Raw genomic sequence first — 26,043 nt, 5'->3', positions numbered from 1 at the left:
CAGAAAGCTGAGGATGCAAGGAAACTGACACGAACCCGAGTCCAGGCTGTGGTGACGCCTCCTCCCAAGATGAGACCCTTGGGTGCTTTCATCCCCGATGGAGAGAATGGGAAAAAGTGGGGGGAACCAGCTGAAACGGAAAGCTGCATTTAACGGCTTCATGGGGGCCGGTGGGCACAGAAGATCAGGAACCCGAGACGGTACGGGCAGACAGCAGTCTGCACCCGACCCTTCGACGCATCCCTACAAGTCTTCACTGGCCCACTGAGTGGTCTTACGCCATGGCTAGGGTGGGGCAGGAAAAGGACAGGCACCCCCCGACCAGGCACTCTGAGCTTTGGCCACGGGCAGTCACACCTGTCCCTGCCCCCCGACCAGGATGGGAACACGGGTCCAGCAAATCCAGGGCAGGAGAGAGAACAAGAAGCTTTCCTCAAAGACCCAACAAGCCAGCAGCCAGGCTGCAAAGCAGAGCGAAATCCTGTGACCCTCACCAGGGCTCACATCCCAAGCTCTGTGAAAGAGGAAGTGTGGACCCCACAGCAAAGCGCGTGAAGCCAGAGGGAACTGAACCTAATTAAAGCTACGGCAAGTAACATCTATACGGACAGAGTGGCTCGCGCCAGAGGCCGGGTAAACAAGGGGGTGTGATGTTTTCCAGGGGTAAATATTATGCAATGCAGTGTGGGCTATTCTTTAACACTCAATGTCCATCATTAAAGATATATATGTATAAACACACATATATATGTAAATATGTATATATAAACTATGTGTACACATAGCTATACATACATTACATGTCAAGTAGCGTATGATGTGCAGGTGCTAAAATGATCAGACGTACAGAAAGACAAACATCATATGATAGCACTTATATGTGAAATCTGAAATATAACACCAATGAGCCTGTCAGAAACAGGCTCACAGACACAGAGAACAGACTTGGGGTTGCCAAGGGGGAGGGGAGATGGGGGGGATGGAGTTGGAGTTTGGGGTTTGCAGATGCAAACTAGTATGTATAGAATGGATACACAACAAGGTCCTACTGTAGAGCACAGGGAACTCTATTCCACATCCTGTAATAAACCATCATGGAACTGAAAAAAATGATCAGGCATCGCCCCTCAAACATCCATAATAATAATAAATATGTCCGAGGATCCATAAAAGAACTTAAGCACGTTCGTTGTCTTCCACATGTAGTGCCTTCTGGATAAATGGTATCTACAGGCTTCGTCAATCAATTAATAGGATTACTAGGCAGTAATTCAAACTGCCTTCAGCTGAAAAGCATTTTTGACATAAATCTATAAGTAGATCCAGTCTTCGGGATACAAAGTTCACCAAGAGCCCCCCGGGCTGAACGGAAGATGTGCCTGCAGGAAACGGGTATCTTCGGGTCCACTGTTTAGGGGAGCATTCTTTGTCCTGAGAGGAAACAGTGAAAATCTAGATAATGCAGGACGCTTCGTGATAATAACGGTCTCTGGGTTAAAGGTTAGTTTGAAAATAACTCTGGGTATCACAGCTGAAGGCATCTTTCCCCACATACAGCTTTGTTCTTTGTGCTCCATGCCACTGGGGTGTCCTCACTGAAAAGCATCTCGTACAAAGCGGACACGCTATCGGCAATGATCCTCAGACGTGGAATCTGCATGAGTTTCAAGCTCGTTCTCACTTGCTGACCGATAGTGGCAGCAAGAATAAACCCAGAAGATCCATGGTCAAGCAGCAACATGATGATACTTAACAGAATATAATTCTACATAATTAAATAGCTAATACCTGCAGCTCCTTATTTATTACAATGGTACTATCATCATAGAGGAGCTGTATGCATTAGGTGAATACCCAGAGACGTGCACATACTCACTAGAGGGGCATGCAGGGTGATGATCTCATTCATAAACAACCAGAGAATTTTTGAAGTAAAAAAATGAAGATATGATGATTGAGCAATACCGCTCCTGGGCATATACCCAGAGAAAAACTGTAATCTGAAAAGATACATGCAGCCCAGTGTTCACCACAGCACTATTTACAGTAGCCAATACATGGAAGCAACCTAAATGTCCATCGACAGCAGAATGGATAAAGAAGATATGATATATATATATATATATATATATATATATATATATATATATATATATACAATGGAATACTACTAAGCCACAAAAAAGAATAAAATAATGCCATTTGCAGCATCACGGATGGACCTAGAGATGCTCATACTAAGTGAAGTTAAGTCAGAGAAAGACAAACATCATATGACATCACTTATATGTAGAATCGAAAAAATGACGCACATGAACTTATTTTCAAAACCGCAACAGACACAGAAAACAAACTCATGGTTACCAAAGGGGAAAGGGGCAGAGGGATAAATTAGGAGTTTGGGATGAACATATACACACTGGTATATGTCAAATAGCTAAACAACAAGGACCTACTGTATAGCACAGGGAGCTATACTCAGTATTTTGTAATAACCTAGAAGGGAAAAGAATCTGAAAAAGAACAGATACATATACGTATAACTGAGCCACTTTGCTATACACCTGAAAATAACACAACGTTGTAAATCAACGATCCTCCAATTTAAAAAAGGAAGGTATGATAAACTTGAGGCTGGTTACCTCAAGGCGTATCTGCTGCGAGATTCTTGAAAGAGTATTTCTATAGATGGTTTGTGTGCACTGTGGAAGGCACGTGGTAATCCCTGGCACCATCGTGAACTCACTAGGAACAAAGCACACCGCCCCATCCTTTACGATCAAGCCACCAGACCTCCAACTCCTGATAATATCAGGCACAGAATGAACCGTAATTCTAGCCCAGGGTCACGTGACAGTACCTATGACTTGTAGCTGGATAAACAGATGGTCCAAAGGAGTGCTGATTTGCCAAAGAGTTGTAGAAAATGCGAAAGGCTTTTGAGAATATGCTCTACAACTTGGCTCTATTCAATAATTTATACCAATGACGTGTATGGATGAACTACAAGAATATTTATCCAGCACGTGGGGGAGAGTTTGTGCTTTGGAAGAGGATAAAGTCTCAGAAAGACCTTGGTAAATGGAACACAAGAGGAAGATCAGCAAAATTAAACTCAATGGCAAGACCCATAACCCACTTATTTAAGAACCATAATCACTGGCACCAGGACGCTGACATTAAGATGTGGCGTGATTGCCGCTCCTGCGAGGGAGATTTTAATGGACGAGAAGTTAAGCATTAGGCAGGTGAGCCATGGAGTGACTTAAAGTCATGAAGGCTAAAGTTCATACTGCTTGGTACCCGTTAATATGGAGATGTTTTGGTGAGCAGGAAGAGAATTTACACTGGACACTTCACACATTAGACCACAGTGGGAATAATGTTTTTCAGTTCACATGGCTGCTAGTAAGTACGGGGGACAACCTGGCTATGAGGTGAGAGCAAACAGGATGCCCAGGGGTGCAAAGACCATGTTGTGTATGCGATCTCTCCAGAATCAGGAACACTTCACCCAGGGCGCGAGAGGCACGTGCCTTTCGATTTGTTTGAGTGGCTTGTCTGCAAAAGAGAGAAAGAATTTAGTGGCTGTCTCAGAGGCCAGAGCTAGGACTTTGTCCAAAATAAGGACCACGACCTTTTAACAGCTGCCAGACCACAAAATGATCAGCCTGTCAGATCGCATCTATCGGAGATGCACAAAACCCCATCTGTTGGGGATACTGCAGAGGGATTACGTCAGCGAGAAGCAGGGAATTTGAACAAAGTGACTAGTATAATCCTTCCCAGCCAGGAGACTCCATCAGTCCATAAGCAAACTCAACATCTAAAGATATACTGAAGCAGAAAGACAAAAATAAAAGCATACGCTATAGGAAAGAAACCCAACCAGACCAGTGCTCTCCAAGGCACCTATTCACAGGACGCCTCTTTCTTTGCCTACTAGATGGTGGATGGGGTCTGTTGATGAAATAAACTTGATAGGAAGATGATAATTAACAAATAATTTGGCAACATAATTTAATTACGGGCCATCTGAAAGTTTTGAAACAGCCGTAAAAGCAGTTTGCATCTCACTAATTAGTCCCATTTATAACCCTTGCTAAACCTTCTCTTGCAAAGCTTCACGGAAAATCATTATAATCAATGGAAATTACCCAGCAACAACAGTTTTTAAAAACAAGTACATGGAAATGTGTATTGAGAGAATATGCAACAGAAGCGGGTAGCTCCCATGAATTTCCCAACTCGGTTTGTTTCAAGGTTAAAGCAACAGGCATTCTCACGATCTTCAAGGCACCATCTCCGGGTCAGGGATGTGAGCAGAGGGTCCAGGAGATGGAAACTCCATTCATTTACCTTCCATCTGTAAGAGGGAAGCACAAATCTAACTCCATGTTGGATCTGTTTCTTCTACTTTAATCTCTGTAATTCTACTGCTTTTGCTACAAGTTCATCACTAAAAGGATGTTGCCTATACCTTAAATTATACCTAATGGCCCATCTCTGGGCCCCCCTGCCTTCCAGGTAATGAGCATGAAGCTAAAATACCTTTGCTTAGCTCACAGGAAACATCCCGACCAGGGCCACCTGTCTATGGCTGCAGGAAGGAAGAAATGAACACATCCCCTTTGCAGTCTGGCCAGAACCAGGAGATATATGCAACAACTTATACCCTTTTTTACTCTACCTCCTCACTGCCCCCTCTTTGTTCTATAAAAGAAACCAGCACCCAAACCCGAGTGAGATGGTTCTCTGGGACACGAGTCCACCATCTTCTCGGTCTGCTGGCTTTATGAGTAAAGTGGCTATTCCCTGTCCCAACAACTTGCCCCTCGATTCACTGGTCTGTTGTGTGGCGAGCAGTAGGACCTTGAACTTGGTAACACATTCATGGCTTCTGCACCAGCGGGAATTTAGTTCCCATATTCCCAGAAGGAGCTTCTCACTGGAAACAGGAACTCCCAACCAAGTCTTGGCATCCCTCCTCAAGTGTCTCTTAACCGTCCAGTTTCGCTCTGCTGCCAAGGCTTGGCCAACAGCACTGCCTGTGCAGGTCACGTGATGAAGATATGCCTACATGTACATTCTCTTGGGGTGACCGCTGAATGGTTTCTCCCTTGCATCTCAACAACAAGAATGTAAGAAGAACTTGGGAGGCGGACGTCATACCGCCGACAACACTGAATGTCACCCGAGTCCTGTGACCTTGGGAAACAAGAGACAGCTAAGGAATACCCACACCACCTGTGTTTTGGAAAAGGGCTGACGACAACGACCTCCCTTCCCTGTAAGGCTTCATGGACGCCCCCCATGCCTGCCTACAGCCAGGCCAGACACAGAACCTCAGAATTCCCATCCTTTGTCTCATGGCTGATTCACTGAACGGTGTGTCCCCACTGATCAACTGGAACACGATGTTTGTGAACCAAATTTGGGTTCAGCTTCTCTCCTTCCTCCAAGTCCCACCCTCAGCCTGAGCCTGCAGGCAGCCCCTCCTGAGGAAAGGCTGGCCTCCAGGTAAACCATTCTCTGATCTACTGTCCAATCAGGCCACCCTTTCATCCACTTCACCACACCTGGTTCTTTCCAGCCTGGCTCACTTCTCTCTGTTAAAAAAAAAAAAAAATATATATATATATATATATATATATATATATATATATATTTTTTTTTTTTGCTTAACCTTTGAAACTCTTGCAGACCGTATGGTCAGTGTGTTTTCCATCTTGCAATAATCTGTCTCGCCCTTTGCAATAAACCTGTTGAGTAACAGTCGCTCATTACTGAGACTGCATCTGTTTTTCTATCGGATACCATGCCGACCAGGCTGGCTGGGGCAGACACTTGGACCAGCAGAGTTGGAGCCCTTGTCAAGTCTGAATTTTACACAAAATCAACCTCCCTTTCCCGTGACATACCATACAGACTACAGAATCACAGCCCCTAGTGTAGCATCCTGGCTGTTCAGCATCTACAGAAAGCCAGATGCCGCTTATCATCATTTTGATGAAAATCAGTGCAGGTGTGTGCCTGCCCCGCCTCACGAGATGCTGGTTACATACCTGTCAGGTTGTAGGTCAGATCAGCTATGACTCAGTTACTCTGGCAGAGAGCTCTCATGGGCTCGAAGGAACAATACAGTCTAATATTTCTGCTCTACACGTCAGCTCCACACTAGCAACTCCGCCTCCTATTCAGGGCTACTGAGCATGGCCTTGCAGGTCTATGGAGGCCCTGTGTCGGGGAGCAAAACTTGTCACCCCCAAATAGCTCTCTGGCAGGCAGACCATATCTCCAGCTGAAAACAATCCCAGCCCAAAAGACTCAGGAAGAAACTTTGATCTTCTCCCTAACTGCCTAAAAAAACTTGCATAGAGGGCCTGTTCCGGGAACAGGGCATCACCACACATGTCAGCAAAGACTGTGGACCAGGCGGGCTGGGAGAAACTTGGCAGACCCTGGAGATCAGAATCCTCCCTGTGTCCCATTATCTCTGCCTGGCCCGGCAAACATTTATTTACCAAACTTTTGTGTTTCTGTCCCCGTATAAATTGCCTTCCTCCCCTGTGAAGTCCCAAAGCACTGCCCTCAACAACTTCTTTTGTCTTTAAGTAAAGGTGGTATTTGAGGTGAGGGTTTGGGCCATTTTAGTGACTCAGTTTTCCTGGGTCTCTCCCATGGATACGTGTTATTCAACTTTTGTGTGATTTTCTCCTGTGCAGCTGTCTCATGTCCATTCAGTTCTTAGACCAGCCTGAAGAAGCTACAAGGGTAGAGAAGTATTTCTTTATCCCCAACAGCTGCCCATCCCCTTCCCCTCCAGAGAATAAGAGCAGACAATGTACGGCTGTGATGGCAAAATGAAGACATGATATGAGCCAGCCTGGGTCCAACCCGGCGAGCACTCCTCATAGTCTTGTGAGCTTGTCTTCAGAAGGATCCAGCAGCGATAGAACACATCTGCAGAAGGCACTGCATGTGGGTGAAGTTACAGCACGAGGCCCCTCACCGGTAACTGCAGAGGAGAACTTACAGCAAAATCACACAGAGACAATGCAGAAAACGACCACTCAAATTCCAATGCGAAGCTGCCTATGACATTTATTTATGGACTCTTCAGGGAGGCTGAATGTTGAAAGGACTTTTTTAATAAAATAAAATTACTGTCTTTTTAGGAAACTCCCATGATGAAAAGAAAATACCGACCCACAGGAAATACACAGAAACAACTGTCTGCTACACGACATGGAGTTTTCCAGGATTCATCTTCCATTTCCCAATGACCTTGTGGAATCACAGGTGGGTCCACAATGCTGGCTCAAGTCACCTGTATCTGCCAGGTGGTCTCTACAGGTATCTCCTTGGATTTACCCTAGGTATGGAGGTCTGTGTCATAGGAGGTTCCTTGGGCCCTAAAAGACCAATATGGAAGATGCCTAATGGGCATCTATAAAGAGCTGATATTTCCATAAAGATTTTTTTTAATGAGATACAAAAAATTGAAATAAAATGACCTTTGATTGAAGTTCTGCCAAGATTCTGAAAAAAATAAAAATATTTTCTGTAGAAATCAAACTAAAAATCTAGCCTCGAAGTATCCAAATCGATATATTTTCAAGAAAAACGAGAAACTCAATAGTTTGGAAAATTCACAAAACACACAAGCAAACAAGTACCGTGAATAAAAACCAACCAAAACAAAGAGCAAGTGAAACAGACCCTCATAAATTACAGAGAGTGTAATTATCAAAGACCCTAAAATAAGCATCGTTTCTATGTAAAGAAACAAAAGATAAGCTTGGAAATGCAATCAGTAAAGAGATTTACATAGAAAAATATTTTGTATGTTTTAAAAATATGGTCATATACATTGTATTTGTACAACATGACAGACAAAGATACGAATAAATTTTTTTTTTTTTTTTTTTTTTGCGGTACACGGGCTTCTCACTGTTGTGGCTTCTCCCGTTGTGGAGCACAGGCTCCGGACGCGCAGGCTCAGCGGCCATGGCTCAGGGGCCCAGCCGCTCCGCGGCATGTGGGATCTTCCCGGAACGGGGCACGAACCTGTGTCCCCTGCATGGGCAGGTGGACTCTCAACCACTGTGCCACCAGGGAAGCCCCACGAATAAAATTTTTTAATATTAAAAAAAAAACTGGAATAAACAATTATTAGAAAAGTTGGAATTACTGGAGTTACTGGAAATAACATCAAAATGTTAATAAAAGATTATTTCTGGATGGGTATTTTGGAAGATGAGAAGACTTCCACCTACTTCCATATTACAAACTCAAACCAATGATATAATGGATGACTTTAACTTCTGTTTTGTGTACCCATTTATTTCTTAAATACAAACTATGCTTTGAAGCATTAAGATCTAGTCAAAATTATCAAATTGTATAAAGTCCACGAGAAAACAGCTCTGGAATTGGTAATTAGGAGGTTGCTGAGTCCCAAGACTGGTGTTTCAGTGAACAAATGGAAGAAAACAGATTGCAGAGTTGGAGAAACAACATGCTGTCAGAAAGCGGAAGCACCATCTATAGGTCAGTCACATAGAACCCCACTGCTAACACGCCATCCCCACGCCTGACTGCCGGCCTCTAAGGCCAACACCTGAACAGCCTCCTGGGCTCACTTCTGAGTTTCCGTGATTGGGATCCTGTCTCCGCACATGACACACAGGAACTGGACCCCAAGCCCTGAGCTTCCTACACCCATTCTGTGTGTGGCCCTCTTGGTACTCATCCACAGTCCACAAGCATCCTATCTTTGGTGATGCAGGATTATAGAGAGGTCCTCTACACCATAAGGTCCAAAAGAGCTGAAGTCAACCAACAATCTACATGACAATCCTTAGAGCTAACATGATGGGGGTTGTGGGGGTGGAGGGGCAGGAGTAGGAAGAAAAAAGCCAAGTGAGGCACCAAAATGGTAAGGAGTTGGCCTGGGAGAGCGGTGGTGTCTAGTTCCCTCCTGAGGGCAGAGATGGATATCATTCTTACACATAGAAAAGAAACAGTAACAAGGTTGTGCACTTAGAAACCACTTTAAATGGTACCACTTCCAATAACGACGGAGATACATAGACACTGAAATAGCAAGCCTTGCATTTAATGCTGATTACAAGTATATCGTGCAAACTCATTGCAACACAGTAATTGTCAGCAAGAAAATCGTTAGGTTCGGTACAATGCCTCATCACATAATCGAAAGGGAAGAAGCATGGCTCCCGTGTATGTAAATACGTAAACATTTGGGTGATCTCAGAGGGAATATCTCCAGGTGCATGAGTTATCTACTTAAAACAACTAACTCCAGGGACTTCCCTGGTGGTCCGGTGGTTAAGGCTTCGCCTTCCAATGCAGGGGGTGCGGGTTCCATCCCTGGTCGGGGAGCTAAGATCCCACATGCCTTGCGGCCAAAAAACCAAAATGTAAAACAGAAGCAATATTGTAACAAATTCAGTAAAGACTTTAAAAATGGTCCACGTCAAAAAAAATCTTTAAAAAAAAAACAAAAACTAACTCCAATGTCAAGAAGACCCCCGAAATCAAACGTCAGCATTATATAAAACCCCCTCTATACATGGCAAACTCTCAGTGGATAAAGTCAAAGAGCTGCTAGCCTATCTTGAGACAGTTCTTTCCCAAGTATTTATAACCACGTCCCCGACTCAATTCAAATCTTCCTCTGAAGCCACAGTTTCATGTGCGTACCCCTATTATGATCACAGCCCACCCTGCATTTCTTGACTTTTGCCCTGTAAGTAATTTATTATATACCCTGATGTCTGCTGACTGTTCAAGGATGGGGACCAAGAGTCAAGAACCCACAGACAATGATGTATGGGATGGATCTGCATGGGGGAGGCCCTGGAAGATGGTGCAGGAAAAGGATATCCGGATGTTTGGATTCAATCCCAGCCTGGATTTCAGACTTGGGAGAGGTGCCTTCTCCCCATGTGGAGCAGGGCAGGGATGCTCCAGCCCTGAGATTGAAAAAAAAAAAAAAAAAAAACAAAGAGAGGGAGTGCCATGTGGGTCCAGGAGCCATCCAGCCTTCTCCCTGAACCCCACCAGGAGAGATCTTGATTGATGGCCACTGGGAATCTCAGCAAATGATGATGGGGACCCCAAGAGCATGCCACAGACATACTCACACTATGGGATTCAAGAAACAGTGGTTGCAAAGACAAAGAAAGTTGTTTGCACAGGGTACAACTGTCTCCAAGGAGACAAGGTCCACAAACCCAGGCCAGAGAAATGTGGGTATGACAGGCAGAATTTTAAGAACACCAGCAATATTCTTGCCCCCCTGTTATACACACCTTGTATAATCCCCTCTCCTTGAGGGGGGCGGGGGCAGGACCTGTGAATAGGATGGGTGTCATTCCTGTAATCAGGGCACTGATCGGTTGACTCAGAGTTCATTCAACAGAGAGATTACCTTGGGTGGGCCTGACCTAATCAGGTGGGCCATTAAAAGGTACGGAGCCCAGAAGTCTCTCCGAAGTCACGAGAGGTGTGCCCAGCTGGTATCAAAGGAGAAGCAAATAGCTATGACGAGAACCGCCTGCAGGGGCCATGTACCCAGGAGCGGTGGGTGACCTCTAGGAGCTGAAGGTGGCCCGGGACTGACAGCCAGCAAGGAGACAGGGAACTCAGACCCCAACTGCAAGAAACTGAATTCTTCCAGCACCCACTGAAGTTGGAAAGGGATCCTGAGCTTCAGAAGAGATGTCAGCCTGGTGACACGCTAGGTAGAGGGAGCATCTATCCCTGGCCTGGACTCCTGACCCACAGAGGCTGGGAGATAACTTACAGAGCTTCCTTAAAGCCACTGTTTGTTGTGAAACAACAGAAAATGAGTACAGCGGGTATAAATCTTAAACCAAATGCTTTCCTATCCAAAGCTAGAGAGATCTCAGGCTAGGAGATTTGGTTTGCAAATGTATTTCCATATCCCACATGTGGAAAAAAATCTGTGGTATTCATCACTATATCAAATTCTTTTCTTTTTTTCATACCACCTACAAATAGGTATTCAGCTGCATCTCTATGCTACATGGTATAAGGCTCAGCACTGCCCACGGCATCTTGTAAAGGCCCAGGATACACTGTCTGGATGGAGCAACCTCAGAGCAGATAGAACAATGGGCATCGTGGTGGGCTGAGTCCCGACCCCCCAAAGATGCCCACGTCCTAATCCTCAGAACTTGTGACTATCTTACCTTAAGTGGCAAAACTTAAACGGCAAAAGGCACTTTGCAGGTGTGATTAAGTTAAGGCCCCTGACATGGGAAGATGGTCCTGGATTAGCCAGGTGGGCCCAATGTGAGCTCAATGTGAAGACGGGGAGGAATTGGAAGAAGCTAGTTCTGCTGGCTTGGAGGATAGAGGAAAGCAGCCAGGAGGTTAAGGAATGCAGGCACCTCTAGAAGGTGCAAACGGCAAGGAAACCATTCAGCCCTACAGTCTCCAGAAGGAACTGGCCCTGCCGCCATCTTGGTTTTAGCCCAGGGAAACCCACTTTGGACTTCTCACTTCCAGAACCCTAAGATAATAAATCTATGTTGTGGTGATTTATTACAAAGTGTGTGGCAATTATTACAGCAGTCACAGAAAGTGAATATAGAAAGGAAGGGAAGAACCTAGGGAAGGGGGACTTCGGGGAGGAAATGAGAAAAGAAAGGAAAAAGTTAGCATCCAATTTAATGGCTGGTTTTCCTGCTGTTCTAGAACTGCAGGGGGCCAGGAGACCATTCGTCTCATGCCCTCCACAACCAACTCAACTCCTAGGACAGTGGGGAACTGAGAAAATATTTGCACACATTGATTTGTGGACAGGTCATGACTCTTAACGGATAGGTGTAACCTTGGACGAGCCATAAGTTATCACGTAAATGATTCTTTCTGTTAAGTTACAGAGTAATTCTTCAGTTCTGTGCTACGTTCCTGACGAGTTTATACTCAGGAATGACTTGATGAAACTACCAGAAAGCATACATGCAAGTTTCTTTGTACATAATGACGCTTTTTCTATCCAAGCTCCAATTTGGAATATAACATTAAAATACTTTGAACTCTAAATTTTCCTCCACCTACCAATATTCCTGCACGCTGTGGTAAACCTTTAATGTTGGGGTTTGGTTATTTCATCATTACGTACAAGACCTTTTTTTTCTGACATCATTTAGAAACATTACAGTGTTTAAAGTGAACATTTATGAATTCAACCAACAGGGAAACCTGTAAATTCAGTCCTTCCCCTGCCTGAAAGTGCTCATAAGAGAGACTCTCCTGACTGAATTGTCAGAACATAAGCAATATTGTCTGAACCTCCACTTCCCCGTTCTGCCTCAATCCTTCGAGTTTGCCCCTGTCAGGGAACTACCTGAGGACCCTGCCAACAGAGGTCATATATGCATGCAGAAGTGATTTGACAGCAGTGCGCTTCTTTTTCCGAATAAAAATGCAACTCCCAAGGAATGCAGAAAAGTCAAGCAGCAGCTCTGAAAAATGTGTTTCCTTTACATGAAAATGGATTACAGGAAAAGAAGATGAATTTGCTTGCCCAACGCACGCAAATGGATTATCTCCTCTGATAACCACTGCATCTGCACGATAGATCAAATAACAAGTAAATTCACAGCAATGTGTTTCAGCCTAACTGTGGTTAGCTCTTCAGCTTAGGATTTATATTTTATTCAACGGAGGGACACCACTGCCTTTTTTTTAATGCTTTTTGGATCCTTAGAGTTCAATGTTTGTTTGCAACGGAAAAGAAAGGCTTTAATGATTGAGAAATGGGACAAGATCTTGTTATCACAGAGTTAGGATGACACATTTGAAATAGCCGTTCTTATAGATCAAAAATGATGGGGCTTCCCTGGTGGCGCAGTGGTTGAGAATCTGCCTGCTAATGCAGGGGACACGGGGTTCGAGCCCTGGTCTGGGAGGATCCCACATGCCGCGGAGCAACTGGGCCCGTGAGCCACAACTACTAAGCCTGCGCGTCTGGAGCCTGTGCTCCGCAGCAAGAGAGGCCGCGACAGTGAGAGGCCCGCGCACCGCGATGAAGACTGGCCCCCGCTCGCCGCAACTAGAGAAAGCCCTCGCGCAGAAACGAAGACCCAACACAGCAAAAATAAATTAATTAATTAATAAACTCCTACCCCCAACATCTTCTTTTAAAAAATAAAATAAAATAAAAAAGATGGACCATCGGCAATGCCCCACATCTCTAATGGGTGTCACAGCCTAAATTAGCAACCATGAAGTTAAGAGAAGGACTACAGAGGGTCCAGCCTCAGCTATAACACATGACCTGTGCGATTCTGGGGAAATTTCCAAAATCCTCAGTGTCAATTTTCTCGTCAAACAGGAGGGCTAAGAATACTGCGTTCTACAGAGAGGCTGAGAGCCAACGAGGGGTGCAAGGGCAAAATGGTGGATGCATCTCATACGGTATGTCAATGATCTCTAAACACCACTTCCACTGAGGAAATCTTTACAATCTATTAACCCACTTGGACAAAGACAGACAGAGAGCAGACAAGAGCAGAATGAGGAAATCCCACAGGATTTTGGACAGTGGCAACTCCATGTTGGAAGAGGCATCCAAAAGAGGTGGCAACCTGAGCGTGTGTCAAGGAAGATGGGATGTGAGATGGGGTGAGCCACCCTGCCCCCCCCCACAGAGCCATGGGCCTCCGCACGTGTGGGTTCCAATTCTCTGCAAGACAGGATTCCTCTCTGCGGGACGTGGATGGCCTCAGACCACAGATATTGACACCTGGAGGGCATGGATACGACGGCCATCCATCCAACAAGCTGCACCTACCAGTAAGCAGTGGAACGGGCTCAGTGTGGCACAGCCTCCCTTTTGACTATGAACAAAAGCTAAGAACCACGACACGTCTGAAAGGAATCTCTAACAGAAAGGACTAGGACAAAAGGACCAAAAAAAAAACACACAAAAAAACCCAACCATCGACCAACTAACCAATCAACCAAGGATGCTTCGCAAAAAGTGCATTTAGAAAACAAATGAGAACTTTTGGAAATGCATCGTATGTTAGACGACTCAGCAGAATGCTGGGAAGATGGGGTTGAGGACAGGTCAAAGGAAGATGGAGCAAAGAGGCCAAGTGATTGACCACGGGGGAGAAAAGATATGAAAATGGGGATATCAACAAGCAGGGGTCCAGTATTCAGCCAGTGGATATTCCAGACGAGGGGAGAAAGACAAAGCATGTAGGGGATAAATTACCCAGGATGCAAACGAGACATCGATCCAGAAGCAAAGGACATGCATCTCCACATTGAACAGATGTCCAAATGTAAGTGAAAACAGACCGTTTCATGGAACCTTTGGACACTGAGGACAAACAAAACATCCCAAGCACGTGATGGGTGGCTGGGGGAGGATAAATGGGTTTCACCTAAAAAAAAAAAAATAAGACCCAGGATGGCTTTGGTCTTTGAATAGCCACAGCAAAGCAATGGCTGCAGGAACCAGAGGGAAAATCATTTCCAAACTAGAGTTTTAAACCAGCCAAACCACGGGGGCCAGAGCTGCACTGGCCCAGGAACAGAGCCCATCGCGGGCCAATTATTTGCAGTTCAGGCGGACGGTCTCTGCTTCCACGGGACCTGCAACCCAGGGTGGGGAGATGGGGAGAAAGCCTTCATGCCCAGACGACCACATTTCTGGTTGTCGCTCTCTCATGAACAAGATCCCCAGAGAAGAACAACGAACGGGACGCAGACATCCTGTTGAGCTTGGGGGAACAGCGAAGCACGATTACCGATACCTGCAACAATTCAATCCCTGGTCCTCCTCTTTCTCACCGTCAAAAGAGGATAGTGGTGGCTGAGCAGTCAAAATCACGCTCGACTTGCAACGCAACGCACCTGGATGAAAGCTACAACGCTACCTCTGAAATCCTGACACCCACCCCTCGTTACTGTGTTCACCTGGAGGACCACAGAGTTCCCAAGACTCTATGTTATGGGAAAAATGGTCCAAAATCTGGTATTTCTTCTCCGATTATCCGTGCAATCTGGGCACCAGACATGGCCAAGCCCAGCAGCGTTACCTGCAGCAACATGCAACAAAGGCTGTGCTGGAGAAGAATCCAGAGTGGGAAACAAGGCGGGGGCCACAAAGTAATTCAAAGGAAATATGTGATTATGAACCATGATCTGAGAACGGAGAAGGGTATCTAAGCAACTGGCTAAGAAGGAGAGGGATGGCAAGGCGGAGGGCGCCGTCAACATCCTAATTAAAAAACGTCAAACGATGAACGAGGAAACCATGATAAATTCATATCCACGTGAAAAATGTCCAGCCTCCTTAGGGATCAAGAATTAAAAGGAAAACAGAGGGAAAATGCTGTTTGTAATCTATCAATGTGGCAAACACAACGACAGGATGAGGTTGAAACTTGGAAAACGGGGACTCGTGCTTGTGGGTTATGTTACTGCACATATGCTCCCTGGACGCTTGCGAGCGTATGTGAGGATGAATATGGTCTCAACAGTTTTACACTCTCTGAATTGGTGTTTGCATTTCTAGCAATTTCGTTTTCTGTGAAACACACACAACACACGTGTCCTTTATCAATATATTCCTACCAACCTTAGTTAGAAATTTGTGAAGCCAGGAGAGTTGGGGAAAGGTTCAATAAATTACGTAATAGGACATTATGACGCCCTTAAAATTCTTGATTTTTTTCGAAGACTGTTATTTTGTCATGAAGAAAAACTTCAGGGTGTAAGTTTAGGGTGGAAAAGGCAAAATCTGACAGGAACTAAAGGCAGCAAGATCGCAAATAAAAGAAGTTCATATTTATATATGGATATGTATGTTTTCTGTGTCTATGTATAGAGACGTGCATACACAAAACTGAAAAGAAAGATGACAGAACTTTGTCATTAGTTCTAGGGGAGGAGGACTAATGGTATTCACAGGATGCTTTATACCTTCTTGTGTATATGTATCGAATGTTCTACTTATCTTTGCAATCAGGAAAGAAAAAGAGCCTGCAAAGTACAATTTTATCATACTGTCTTTCTGACGCTGGAGACATTGTCATAGTAAATGCCCCAAACTCCTCAAATATGATAATTTGTACAAATGGGAATAAAAAAGAAAATGACCCTGGGGTCCCAGTTGGCCTGAAAGACCCTAATTGAGAAAACTTCAATTTGTTAAAGAATGACGTTCTGCCAAATACTGTGCGTCTGGCCCTTGTCATAGAATCAAAAAAAAAAAAAAAAAAAAAAAAAAGATTCCCTTTTTAAGCCCTTATTCCTTTAGCACAAGCACCTAATAAATGGGTAATAAATACTTGTTGCAGAGAATTGAATTAACGCAGATTTCTAATCTCTACAGTTTTCCCCTCGTGAAAGAAAGCTCTGATTATTATAGTGCAGAATTTGAAGACACAACAGCAAACATACCCTAGGTCTAAAACCTTGGGTTTGCCGCACCTTCAGAACCCTCATCAATGGTAAAGCTCCATTTCTTTATCCCAGCCTCTTTTTAGGTAGGTTTAGCTGGAAAAAGGAAAATGACCCCTACGGTATCTGCTGAAAAGAGAGACATAAAAGGTAGACTGATTATTTCAAATTGAGAGCCCTGTGGATTTGCAAGGAGGAAATAAACACCATGATGGCGGTGGGCATGACTTCAGGGGTCCATCCTGGCCAGGGACACGGCCAGCCCACAGCCTGAGGAGGGCTCCGATTCCCCATCTCAAAGGTCTTGTCTGTTCTTACATTATAGCATCAGCGGATCAATGTCCATGAAACCCACAATGGGATGGAAAGCATCTAAATCAGTGTTCCAAGACAAATGCACCAAACCTCCAGGGCGGTGCCCCAAAGCAGTGTGGGAGCACCCCCCAAAATACACACAAACAATAAAATACTACTCATGGGATCCCCCCAATACACACAAGCCACAAAGAGCCAGCCACTTGGGGGGATCCCCCAAATACACACAAACCACAAAGAGCCAGCCATTCGGGGGACCCCCCCAAATACACACAAACCACAAAGAGCCAGCCACTCAGGGGACCACCCAGATACACACAAAGAACCAGCCAGTCATGGGTAGATCATGATTGAGAGGCATGCAGTGGCAACAGGAGTATGGATAGGATAAGAGGACATCCATCCTTCCCAGAGGACAGCCAGAAAGGAGATAGGATGTCAAGGGAAATTGTTCCTACAGGGAAAGAACCTGATGGCTTTCCTTTGTAGTGATCACAGTGACACATTTAACTCTAACTCTGCAAAAGAAAAAAAAAAAAAAAAGAAAAGAAAAAAAGTCTGGGTGTGCGTGAGAGAGAGAGAAAGAGAGAGGCTAAGAAAAAACACGAAGTGTGTTTGGGTTTTCATGTTGAGAACATTCTTAAAGGAGTATCTTCGCTGTTGACTCATCATTTCACTGCAAACATGCCTCTTGGAGAACATTCTCAACGTGGAATCCACAAGGGTGCTGAAGCAGAAACGACTATGTATAAACACAGGTCTGTGTGTGTGTGTCTGAGACCACTATACGGTTTTTATGTACGGCTTCATTCAAACTGTAGGCGGCAAAGCAAACTACATGTCGAATGGCAGCTTCCACCGTGGGGTGGCTTAGGGGGGGATGAGGGGAAAAGGGGCAAAATGGTTGGAAAATGAGAGTCCAAGAGGGGCTGTGCTGTGGACGAGTGTGTGTGATGGGCAGCATGATTACTGGGACTTGAGTTTTTGGGGGGTGTGAACCCAGGGAAGTTCCCACTACCAGACTCAGAGCTGGGGAAAGGTGTGAACCACGGCACTAGGCATCCACTTTGCTGTAGGAGGCTCATTCCCATCACTAAAGAAACACCCCAAATGCATCATGTCTCCTACCTCTGTCCCTCACCCATCCTTTCCGACTTGACCCAACAAATGCCCAAAGACCACAGAGGAAGCTGGAAACTCACTTCATTGCTTTTAGGATGCAGTCTGGTCCCATCCCACTCCTTCTGCCTCTTGAAATAGAACTGTCACGAGAGTAATTACCCTAATAAGGTTGGGAAAGCTGCAGCCTTCTTTTTTTACATCACAGACATTGTAAGGTGATTCGAGATTTCAGAGCCTAAGGTTACTGTGTATAATTTCAAAGTTTCCTACAAGCCCGATACAAAAATTTCTGAAGGGAATTACATCTTAGCTACTGCATGCTTTCCAATATTATGAAAGAGTTACAGCAAAAAAATAGTACTTAAGTGATATTTTCAAATTATTGAGAAGGGAACTAGAGAATGGGGACTAAACCAATTCTTCACATTCCTAATGAAGATGACTTACGATAATATCTGAAATAAACTAAAGACTAGTAGTTTTTTTTAAATCATGGAACGTTACAAAGTTCTCTAACTCTTCAAATGTGTGGTTTCTGAATAGGAAACCAAAATTACTTTTAGTTATCAGTATGATGTTCAGTATCATTAAATGTGCTTCACAAACTTATCTTCTGGATTTGTACGATAATGTCTCCAAAAGTGAGGACGTTATTAGGCAATTTCCTATTTCTAGCAAATAGAATTGTCCTTGAAAGAGAAATTTATTCTGGAGTCGATGTTTTTTGGCCGAGGCTTACTTTAAAAAGCGAAACCCGCACGTAACTAAGTGAGGAAATGACATCTGCTCATTACTGTAAATGTACATTAGCTATGCATTTGACCAACCCCTCCCTGAATATTAGACTGTAGCAATAAATAAACTTGAAACATAACTAGAAACAACTAGCTCAGAATTCACCTGGTATGAAATGTTACACCATTCAAAGCAACTCAGCAAACCCCCTCAGGCTCTGGAAACAAACTGCAAAAAACCAAACAACTAGAGACTAATGTACAGTTAACAAAACTTTCAAATTCAAGGAAAGAACCTAGGTTTCAAGTCATGAAAGCAGGGGATTAGGAAGACATAATGTAAATGGGTAAATTTCCATTAGGTCTTCAAATCCAGAGTTGATTTTAATACAAAGAGAGAAATAAAGTAATATAGGTTAAAGCAATACAGAGATATCCTTAAGGCAGTACAGAGATACAACGTAGTACGATGGTGTAGGTTAAAGCAGTGGTATACCAACCACTCATCAGCAATTGATTATAATTTTAAAATTCAAAGATTGTACTCCTAAAATTATAAAAATCTAATTACAGACATTTGATGACTGCCTTCCAACACTTTATACAGAAACACAAAGAATTATAAACTGTTTTACAGATTATTTCCTGACTGACTTCAAATAAGATCGTATTTTATACTTGAAACAATACAGTAGACTATCTTTCCATACAGCTCACCCCTAAAATGGAAAGTTTAACGTGAGCTTCATATAGGAAAAAGAATCAAAATAAACAGAACACCTGACATGCAGGATAAATATTGGAACTGCTACACTTCAATGACTGTCAGTAAGATGAGCAAAATACATGCAGTGGAATATGGCAGGAAATTCCCGTACCTTAGTTTAAAATTTTGTTTCACTATATACAGAAAAAAGGTACTTGCTTGTGCCAGGAATCAGATACTTTTGCTCCTCTCTGGAATCCCAGGCTGGCGAGTAGGAGACAATCTTTAACAGGTATGAGGTTTCTTCACTTTTGGCCAAGAGGAAGACTGAGAAATCCCACAGAAGACATAAAGATCACTTTTTACATTGTGTAAGTTAGAAGCCAAATCACATCAGAAAGGCCTTTTGTTTTTTTCACGTAACTTTCTTGGTTGACTGAAACCCAAAGAATATCACTTAATATCAGTATTAGTATAGCAGAGGGACCACTTTTTTCATTCATGTATTCAACGATTATTTACTAAACATCTACAAGGCACCCTGAATTGCTGGACTACCATAGGGAGAGGCGTATGTTTCCTGTACTCAAAGAGCTTACAAAGCATCTGCAAAAACAGACAGGATCCAGATCAATACTGGACAAAGAATACATCCACAATGGTATGAAACTGTCAACGGGACCAGGGCGCGTGGAGCATGGTGTGGGCCTCACTAGCTGGAGGCCCAGTGCAAGGAGAGGCTGGCTTGTGTGGAGGCCCAGAGGAAGATGAAAACAAAGCAAGGGTGAGGCAGGCGCAAGAAGGGCCCGAGGGACACGGAGGGTGCGAGGAGCCCTATGATAGAGGCCTGTCCAGCTGTGGTTCTGGAATTCCACCTTCCTTCCGATGGAAAGCCGTTGGAGAGCTCTAGTAGGGCCAGAGGCAGGATCAGGCCTGGGTGTTGAGAAGGTGCCTCTGGCTCCCGGTGGTAGGAGAGGCCTTGATGGATGCAGACGGATCACCGGAGGCCAGTGTGTTGCACACGTGCGAGATGAAGCCGGCTTAGCCCAAGGTGTGCCACATCCAGCTGGAGAAACAAGAGACAGCAAAGAAGCCGACGCAAGAGGCCTTTGGGGCTTTTTACATTCGAGAGCTTCGCGTATCAACGCAATCTCCTCCAAGACAATCCATGAGGCTTTTTGTTGTTGTGAATCCCTGTGGTTCGACAGCAGCGCCGCTAAGGAAATCGTGGGTACGACACAGGGGAGGCCACGGACAGACCTCGCTCGTCTGTATGTAAGTAACTGAACAGGCTCCAGCCTCACTGCTGTCCTCGCTTAGAAGACAGGACAGGTGGGGAAATCAGGGGCCGCTGTTTTTACTTACAAATCCTCCGTCCGTAAGAAGGTGCACTAGAGATGAGTATCAGCGTGGGTCTGCTGCAAGTGGATGGAACCGACGGAGACCACTCCCCACATCCCAGGGCCCAAGGAGCTTCCCAGGAGCAGCCAGCGGAGCCCTCGGGGTTCCAACAGGCACGGTTTGCCAAGCACTGAATATCGGGTTGAACGTTCTAAATGTCTTCCCTGGAATGGACGTCAAGTAGCAAACTAAGCATTGGGCTGGATTGTGTCTGTAATGTCTTCTTATAAACGGAACGCCTTGTTCCTTAAGTCTTTTCACACGCTATCTTTCTTTTTTCTTTTTTATATTGAGGCATAGTTGACTTACAATGCTGTGTGACTTTCAAGTGTACGGCAAAAGTGATTCAGTAATACATTACATATATTCTTTTTCAGATTCTTTTCCATTACAGGTTAGTGCAAGATATTGAATACAGTTCCCTGTGCTCTACAGCAGGTCCTTGTTGTTTACCTATTTTATCTATCTGTTCATCCCAACCTCCTAATTTATCCCTCCCCACAACCCCTTCCCCTCTGGTAACCATACGTGTGTTCTCTATGCCTGCGAGTCCATTTCTGTTTTGTAAACAAGTCTGTCTGTATCATTTCTTTAGATGCCACAAAGAAGAGATATTTGTCTCTTTCTTCACATGCCCTGTTTCAAAACGCTGAACAAAAGCACTGCTCTCGATTCTGAAGGCAGGCAGCGCTTGCCAGGGAGGACGTCAACGGGCTTTGAGAGTCTGGCACTCACGCGAGGATCCACAGACCCACAGCGCCTGAGTTAATCGCGCTGCGGAAATCACGCAGAGACAAACACAGAAGGCAAGGTACCAGAACCCTCTCCCCATAAATCCCGACACGACTCCCTCACCTGTATTCAGGGCGGAGACCACTGTCACGTGAACCCTGTCCTCAGGTCAGACACAGCAGGAGCTGGGAAGGTTTGGAGGGGGGCATGGGAACTGTCACGGACACACTCTGAATGCACCTCTTGGCAAGAACCTACTGTGTGCTCAACGGTAAGTAAAGAAGCTACAGGGAAAGGCAAGGTGACAGCCTCCACAGTTACTTTGTAACTAGCACATACAAAGAGATGGATTCATCATCTTAGAGCCACGGGGATGACGCTGCGCCGCACACAACCTACAACCACACCGTAGGGTGATCCACCAAAAGGGAACCAGAATATGCAGGGCCCCATGGTCCGCAGAAGCTCCCTGGAGGCAGGGACACACAACATATACCTCTAATGACTGGCCCTGTACAAAATTTTAAAGACAAAAATCAATGGCACTAAACCACCTCTTCCAACAGGAGAAGCAAAATAAAACGTCATACGTATTTCTCCCAAAAATCGCTTTTTGGAAACTATTCAACCTTACAAAATAGTCGAAAGAATAAAAACAAACCCAGGTATACTCCCTCACTTGGGACGGCTAACTGTTGACATGTTGCCGCACTTGCTTGCTTGCTTTCTGTCTCTACGTGTACACATGTGTGTACACACACAGAGGGACCTAGGTATACATCATACATTTTTTCTACATCAGAAGATTCTAAAAGAATAAGGCATGTACTCGTATTTGTGGATCATGACATTTCAGAGGGAGCTGCATACAGGATGACGCTTCACCCCCTAAGCAGTTTGGCCCGGGTCTCCTAGAGTAAGGATAGTTTTCCCCCCGACCTCGCTACCATGAAAACGAGGAAGAGTAACACTGATTCAATCAACAAACCTCCTACACAGTCCCCAAATAATTGTACCACCTGGGTCTTTTTTCCAATCCAGGATCCATTCGAGATTCAGATACCCTTGTGTTTCTTGGTCTTTTGAAATCTGGAACCATTCCCTCACCCCTGACCTTTCTTGGTTTTGCATGACACTGACTTTTGGGGGTTAGAATCCAGGTTCAATTGTCTTATAGACAATGTAGTATGTCTGGATTTGTCTATTTCCTCGTGTACAGATGCAGGTTGAACCTTTCTGTCAGGGATATTACACCAGTTTTTTGGTGCCCTTCTTGTTACCTCCTATGAGGAGGTACGTGACAGCAAGGTGCCCCACTCTTGGGGGTCTTGGTTAAGAGTACAGCCACAGATTGCTCTATTTTATGTCCCAATTTACTTCTTAACGAACCTTCTCTCCGTCAGTTTCTCTGAGACACACAAAATAGCAGAGTGAGCAACAGACTGCTGGCAGGTGCCATCAAAGAAAACGACATCTCATAAAAAGCAGATTTCCTCCTGTTTTCCTTTTTAGTTCATAAGACAGCTTCAACATCCCTAAACCTTTTTTTTTCCTGGATGGGAACTAATTAGAAATACCAGAGGCAAGATCCAAGTATTTCCTTGATTATCATTAAAGTCTTCATCCACTTAAGGAAAGGGAAAGTTTTAGATATCAGAACCCCAAACTCCAGATGGTGAAGTACATGAAGATGTCCCGTGAGGACGCCTTTATGCTGGTAAGACACAATGGATATTGTTATCAGGCATTTAGGGACAGATATTTCAGCCCCCACTGAAAGACTCTCCCTTTGCATCGACGGTTACCAAAGGCTAGTGCATGCTGTATTAATTTATCACGAATGAATCATGACTCTTTTGCAGCTGCCTCCTTTGAATTAGCTACTGACTCTGTCCATTTTCTCCTGAGCTCTTCTAGCTGGGTCCAAAGAATGTCAATCTCCCTCTAGACTAAAACAACCCCAAAAACATATTACTCGAAGCATTTCCCTGCAATATACAGTGGTCTTGCAGCGGAATAATATTAAGACTCTACTTAGCAGGTGCTTAAGGTTTTGAAAGCTGGGTCACAAATCAAAGCCAGCTCCTGCATTAAAAAGAACTTTAGAAAATATTCCTTAAAACCCCCAAAAGTTTGTTTCTGAAAGAGAAAAGGAACACACGATCCTTTTGAAGAACAGAAATTACAGAAATCACAATAGAAAATGAACCTCTTAAGCTGCTCAGCATTAAGAGTGAACGCAAGGCACGGCTCTAAGCCTCTGTGGATGTTTGCTCCAGGATGAGAACCCTGTGCTTCTCTGTTTAAATTTAACAGAAAAAAAAAAAAATCCTAAAAGGTGATTGTCTTTTTCCTCTCTTTAATTTGTATTCCAACTCTAATCCCTCAAAGTAAAAGACCATTGAATATTCTAAGAAGAAGGAGAGGATTAAGTGAAATCTCTTGTTGTATGGGTCAGGGTTTCTCCACGTGGCACCCGTGACGCTGGAGGCTAGGGTAACGCTCGGTTCTGTGCTGTCTGTGTATCGCGGGATGGGTGAACACTATCCCTGGCTTCCACCACCTGGATGCCAGGAGCCAAGCTCCTCCAAAGTTATGAGACCCAAAATGCCTCCAGAATTTGCCAACCTCCCCCAGAGGGCAAAGCCGCCCTGCGGCGGGAGAAGGGCTGTCGTCGGTAACCCCAGAGTCCCAAGCTGCATTGTGAAGATGGTTACATCTGTCTGCACCCCATCACCTTGGCTGGCAGGATCATCAGGTACTTAACCTACTTCTCCCAAACAAAGGGCATCCTTTACTTTTCATAACCGCCCTGGGAACCTGTCCTGTGCATCTCCATTGTACAGAGGAAACCGGGTGCAGGAAGGTTAATCCTCTTCCTGAGAACAAGACCAGCAGGTGGGGAGTTGGGATCCAAAGCCTGGGTCTCCCTGACTCCACACGGTTCCACCTCTGGGAGCCTTTGCGTACCAACGCGAACCATATCTTGTCTGACAGCATTTCCGTGCCCATTCCTCCGAGCCTGCTGCTGGTGGTGGTGGGGACACTGAATGCCCCGCAGTGCCCCCCGACATCATAATGGCAGAGCATCATCAAGATGCAGCCTCTGTCTGAGAGGAGGGTGTCTAGCAGGGAATGTCACCTGCAAGGTCTTTGAAAGCTGCTTCCTTCATCCTGTCCCCAGCAATATCACACACACACACACACACACACACACACACACACACACACACACACTCACCTGAACCAGGGGCAGCCTGCAGGAAGAAAGCTTGTGCTGTGCCTTGGGTGATGAGGCCGACACACACTGAGAAAACTCCACCCCTAAATTCTCTGAGACACGCTGATTATTACTGCTGACTAGTGTACACGCCCTCATGGGCCCAGGACAGCTCTTCTCCAGGAAAACATGTTTGTCCCCACTCCTTCTCCCCTTTAACAAAGTGACCTTTTGTTGGGAAGTCGTGTCTGAAGGAAAAGGAGAGCTGGGGCGGCTCCAAATTGATGTCACCCCTGCAATATGGTAATGTCCCAAAACACCGTTATAAAGGGCACCAAATACCCACTGGACGCAGACGATGCCCACGGTCAGGGCGACGAGAGCGTCTTGTGAATAGGCCAAGATATTCCCAGAGCCAAAGTACCCGTCCACGCGCTTCTGGTACTTACAGTGACAACAATTTCAGATGGCCTTGGGCGACTGTCCTCCAGACCTTATATTACCGAGACCACCGTGAGCAGCAACGGGGATGGTGAGTGCCTCTCAGCAGACAGAAACAGGGTGCACCAGGCTCATCCTGTGAATTCATCCAAGAAGAAAAATCGGACACCGAACAACCACATTCTGAAACACTTCAATGAAACGAGCGCTTTCTGGCGTAGGGGACTCCTCCTCCTGCGTGTTTTCTTCTTTCCATGCTCTGCCCAACTCCTACTCATCCACAGGTGTCAGCTGAGTGGCCACCACCTCAGAGAAGCCCCCTGTGATTTATACAATCTTTATCAAGCATTTGCCCCACGGTTGGCAAATCCTAGCACTGTTTTTTCTTCCCCCCTCGATAGCAGTTGTCACTATTTGCAATAGTCTATTTATTTGGTTTCATTTTATTTGGTATCAGTCCTTCCCACAGGCTCTGAGAGTCAACAGGTCAGGGCTCATTCTTTGTCATAGCAAGCTCTCGCTAAATATTTTCCCAACAGAGCTGGGGTCACAGACTATGGGGCAGGGGACTGTGCCCCCATCTGTTTTTGGAGCCAAGTAAGAATGTTTTCACATTTTTAAACGGTTGAAAAAAAGGACATTTTTGTGACACGTGAAAAGTCCATGAAATTCATATTTCAGGGTCCATAAGCAAAGTCCAAAAATACTGGAACACCCATTCATTTACTTATTACCTGTTTGCCCCTATATTACAAAGTCCGAGTGGAGTAGTTGTGACAAAGATTGTTTGGCTTGAAAAGCTGAAAATGTTTTACTATCTGGCCCTTTACAGAAAAAGTTTTTCGATCTCTGGTATAGAGCCCCACCCACGAATTGAAAATGAGTTCAAAAACAGC

The 26,043-nt window shown here is 44.8% G+C and overlaps 1 protein-coding gene across 5 annotated transcripts in view; it reads right to left on the bottom strand.

The window, feature by feature from the left end:
• The window catches only part of LOC137217866 (steryl-sulfatase-like), a 184,922-nt gene that overhangs the window by 107,110 nt on the left and 51,769 nt on the right, over positions 1 to 26,043 (bottom strand). For 2 of the 5 annotated variants that reach the window (XM_067724861.1, XM_067724860.1), the window contains exon 2: positions 25,156 to 25,283. The exons of the other annotated variants lie outside the window; for them this stretch is intronic. The gene's annotated coding sequence lies outside the window, so the exon portion shown is untranslated. The remainder of the gene's footprint in view (positions 1 to 25,155; positions 25,284 to 26,043) is intronic. 5 annotated transcript variants of the gene reach the window in all.

The sequence above is a fragment of the Pseudorca crassidens genome, chromosome Y (assembly GCF_039906515.1).
Source record: "Pseudorca crassidens isolate mPseCra1 chromosome Y, mPseCra1.hap1, whole genome shotgun sequence".
Classification (NCBI taxonomy): Eukaryota; Metazoa; Chordata; class Mammalia; order Artiodactyla; family Delphinidae; genus Pseudorca; species Pseudorca crassidens.
Note: the sequence above shows the minus strand (reverse complement) of the source record. Positions and strands in the feature narration are given on the sequence as shown.